Source organism: Pygoscelis adeliae, unplaced genomic scaffold (genome assembly GCF_000699105.1).
Source record: "Pygoscelis adeliae isolate BGI_AS28 unplaced genomic scaffold, ASM69910v1 Scaffold142, whole genome shotgun sequence".
NCBI classification, from domain to species: domain Eukaryota; kingdom Metazoa; phylum Chordata; class Aves; order Sphenisciformes; family Spheniscidae; genus Pygoscelis; species Pygoscelis adeliae.
The window spans coordinates 197312-202006 of NW_008824247.1; the positions used below are offsets into that span (position 1 = coordinate 197312).

The 4695-nt window shown below is 43.8% G+C and overlaps 1 protein-coding gene across 1 annotated transcript in view; it reads right to left on the reverse strand.

Moving 5' to 3' along the window:
* Window positions 1–4353, reverse strand: part of PARP4 (poly (ADP-ribose) polymerase family, member 4) — a 58841-nt gene extending 54488 nt beyond the window's left edge. Inside the window, 2 exon segments of the mRNA XM_009335259.1 lie at window positions 2722–2835; window positions 4165–4353. The gene's annotated coding sequence lies outside the window, so the exon portion shown is untranslated.
* Between the last annotated feature and the right edge of the window lie 342 nt (window positions 4354–4695).

Sequence of the window (4695 nt, forward strand, 5' to 3'; positions counted from 1 at the left end):
CTTCTCTGGGCAACCTGTTCCAGTGTCTCAGCACCCTCATTGTGAAAGATCTCTTCCTTATGTTCAGTCTAAACCCACCCTCTTTCAGTTTAAAACCATTGCCCCTTGTCCTGTCACTACAGCATGGGTAAAAAGTCTTTCTCAGTCTTTCTTATAAGCCCCCTTTATATACTGAAAGGTCTCCCTGGAGCCTTTTCTTCAGGCTGAACAACCCCAACTCTCTCAGCCTTTTTTCACAGGAGAGATGTTCCAGCCCTCTGATCGCTTTTGTGGCCCTCTGGATCCGCTCTAACAGGTCTGTCTGTCTTGTGCTGGGGGCCCCCGAGCTGGATGCAGTATTCCAGGTGGGGTCTTATGTCCAATTTTTTATCTACCAGTATCCCCAGGTACTTCTCAGTAGGGCTGCTCTCATCGCCCAGTCTGTACTGATTGGTATTTGGGATTGCCACAACACAGATGGGAAACGTTCAAGGTTGGGTTGGACGGGGCTCTGAGCGACGTGGTCTAGTTGAAGATGTCCCTGCCCATGGCAGGGGGGTTGGACTAGATGACCTTTAGAGGTCCCTTCCAACCCAAACTATTCTATGAGTCTATGATAATGCAGACACACTGCTAACGCTACAGTAACTACCATGAAGAGAACATAAATTCTTTTTAGCAATGACTTTTTGGATCCCAGTACACCATGTCCATATTGCATCCACATGGTTAGTATTGGTGTCACTGGTAAAGACTTTGTTTTTCCTCTATTTGTATTTCTGGAAAAGCTACTTGATGATGTAAGTTTTCCACAGTGACTTAAGGCCAAATAATTTTATTTGTGAGATAACTGGACAAAACTGACACTCTAGAATACTTGGCCTCTCCAGATTCATCCTGGACTCACAGGAGGAGGCAGAACAAATAAGAAATTGCTTGTCTGAAAGTAAAGATAATGTGAAAGGAAAGCAGTTCTTCTGTTAGCCAAAAATGTCTGATATTAAGTGCCCTCTCTCTTGGGGAAGCCATTCGGAGCAAAAATGACCTTTCTCCAACTTAATGAGAGCTCCCACATAGACTACAAATTCTAATTAAGCTTCTATCCTCCTACTTCTATAAGTAAACAACACCTACATTAAAGACTGCAAAAAGGAAAGCAGGTGCTGTTTGAACTACTTGCGTTCATTTACCAATTCACATTTTTCTGCACTATGTATGTGCAAATGAGGAAACATTTATTAGAACAGTTTCTTTACTAGTTTCTTAGGACTAGTAACAAATAATTTAATTACCCAATTGGTTCTTCTGCCTTAACAATTAGTATACAGCACTTCACAATCTAATATAAGATTATTGTGTAATTAATTTAACAAGGACCCAAGTTTAGAGCAGATGATTAGGATAAGGCTTCAGATAAAAAAACCCAAACACATTAGCCTGAGGTAATTTTAGGGTGAGATTTAGAGTATGTTACCCATACTACATTTATGGAATGTGGCCTATTTGATTTTCAATGTGTGCAAGTAAAGTTGTTCTTCAGTGCAGTACAAAAGGAATCAGATGGCCCGCTACCGTGGAAGAACTTAAATTATTAGCTAAAAAATAAGTAGTCAAGGAGAGAGAGCAACATAATTAATTTGAATTTGGGGTTTCATGATAACCTGGAAAATCAACGCTATCAGACACAATTTTATACACATCTGTGTAATTTTATCTCAGAAAGGTAATCTGTAGGAAGGGCCCAAATCATCTACTGCACTATACACCTGATAGAACTGGCAACTCTGTAATGGTAATACGTGCATATCAGGCAGATAGCGGATCAAAGGGCATATGATGTCATTATATACCTATATTTTGGGGCTCCTGTTTTTGTTTTATATGTCATTAGCAGTGCTTTTGGCATAGAAGTACTCTCTGCTCACACAAAAAACAACTCTCCATATTTTAACTAAGAGGTTTTCACAAGATACTATGTTATCTGAGGTGACAAGAATCTTTTATGATGCGACCTTGTTATAACTTGGCTATGTGGGAAACTGTACCTTTAAGAAGCTGTACTTTGTGGTATAAAGTCTTATTTTAAGCTGCTTTTATCAACTTTATTTTGACTCTTGTCACAAACAAGACAGATAAATTTGAGGCATATATAAGGGCAAACGTGCCACTGCTAAAGGCTTCCTTTAATAACCATAGTATAGATCTGGGCACTGCCTTCCTCTTCACTAGAGCTCTGTGTGCACTAGTTTTCTCAATATATTCTCTAAAGCAGATTCTGGATACTGCCAGAAGTATCACCAGAAGTTGTCTCCTCAGGAAATAATGAACTCTATTTGCACAGCCAAAACAAAAAGTTTATTAGAAGGCGATGAAACACATACAACCAATTGCAAGCATCAGCCCTGCCTATATGTCCATATGTCATCCAGAACACACCAGAAGCAACTGAGATTGGTAGCTACATGTGGTGCAAAACTCCACAAAAGTATTTCATATTACATTTGCTTATGAAAATCAAGCTGCAAAGAACTGAGAAAAAAATTCTTCCGAGAACTGATCTGTAAATAAACCGCAGATCAGCCAGTAAACAGAAAGGTATGCATAAACTTGAGGGATTCATTGTCTCCAAGTCTGTCTGCAGAGACACTCCCCCTTCTCTGTTGTCAGCACAAGAGGTATTAAGTGACCCCTGATCCCACTCTTCTCTTTAGATTTTGAGGGAGCCAAATCCTTTACACTCACCTGTTCAGGCAGCTGCCCTCCCTGAAGGATCTTCCTCCTTCCCCAATAGCGTGAGGTACAACTGGAGAGCCTCGGTGTCATAGGTAGGAAGGGCTAGGACACACTCATATGTCCCTGCAAAATGCCCGAAGGGACAGGAACCCAGTCAAATAATTAAACTGAGCAAAGTGCAGTCTACTGCATAACAAGGGGCAGTAACCCTCGCTGCACTTGGGAGGAGGAGGAAATTATCACTGTTAAAGCATAAGTGAACTTTGGAATACCTGACAGAGAGCAGGAAATTGAGTTGAACCTGTTCAAAGTCTGTCCCCAGCAACTCTTCTCTCCCCTCAGTGGAGATTTTATTCTCTTTCACTGTCGATGAACGCTACCACGGAATAGTAGCCTCTCTTCTCCTATTTCCCTAGAGAACCAAACTTCTCAAGGAATTTTAGCAGTGTTTGGTTTTACTCTTTTTGAATGGCAAAATTTCCAAAATTCAAGATCAGAATATAAAACTATTGTATTTAATCTGTGTGTTGAGAATTAATTAACTGCTGATAAACACTTTCATAACTGGAATACTCTGTTGTTGCAGCACCAGATAAGGAAGTTATGCAAAGTGGAATTGCTGACAATTATCACTGGTTTAATTCTCACAATTTTAATTTATGTTGGTGGAGATCCATAAGGCCCCAATAGCCTCAAAAGGATTTCACACAAGCACACGAGCTTGTACTTCACGATCAAACCACAAATTCAACACCATCATTAGCAATGGATTATATTTTTAGCACAGAGAGGGACCCAAAAAATCAATTTTTATCATCCAACAATAGACCATGAATAATCTGTAGTCTTGTAAGGCCTTCAGTGTGCAGGTAAACTGAAAACAAACCTCTACTGTATTTTCCTACTCGAGATGTCAAAGGGACTGAATGCGATGCTGTGCTTTAAAAAAGCACAAGTACAAATCCTTGTATTTTCTAGCACAGTAGCTTATCACTGTTAATGCAGAATCCAGTCCGAGGACAATCATGTAGACAATATATTCATAGCTGGCAAAACCGAAGTGCAGGAAGGATGATAGAAAGTTGAGCAGAAACAGCCCTGTGGAACTACAGAAAGTAACAGCAGAAATTAAAACTAGTAGTAGGCGACTGAAAGGGCTGTCCTGGGTTTATACAACCTAGAGCTCGGTTTTGTACTTGCCCACAACAGCTGCAAAAACAGGTCACAGGCTGCGACGTACCACAAGTTTTTGGAGCGTGATGCTCTGCCACTGACTGGGGTTTAGAGGAAAACACTAACTTCGCTCAGTAAGATAGAGCACGCCTAAAGCACAAAACGTCAGAAAGCCAGGTGATGCTTTTTGCCCATTTATCTTTCTGCTCCTCCCTTACTGCAGCTATTTAAAGATTAAAAGAGCCGCAATAAAAGCGCACGAAAAGTCCAAAGCCTCACCCCTGCAGAAAACGCCACACCTCGAAAGGCTTGCGGACAGCTCACTAGACCGGAATCCCCCCACACACCATGCCGGGACAGCCGCCGAAGAACACTGCGCACATACGGCCTTCTGCCTCTCCGGGAGCGGCGCCGCCCGAAGAGAAACCCCGTCCCCAGAAGGGCCACCAGCGGTGACGCGGGGAGGACCCGGAAGCCGCCTCCACCTGCGGGCCGTCCTCAGGAGCGAGGGGCAGGCCCAGGAGCCTGAAAGGATCCCCGCCACCTCTTCCCGCTCCTGACAGCCCCGGGCAGGAACCGGGGCAGCGGCTACTGTGGGCGTACTACTTCAGTGTTGAGGCCCACCAACGGCCTTTTCGCCGCTGAGGCTCTCGGGAGCTGTAGTTCGAGCGCCGAAGAACCGCCTCGCAGCTGGGCGGGGAAGGCGGCGGCTTGGGACTACCACTCCCAGCATGCTCGGCGCTGGGGCGGTGCCCAGCCTGCGGCGCCGGGAGGCTGTGCGATGGCGGCAGGGTTGTAATAGAGCGGGGG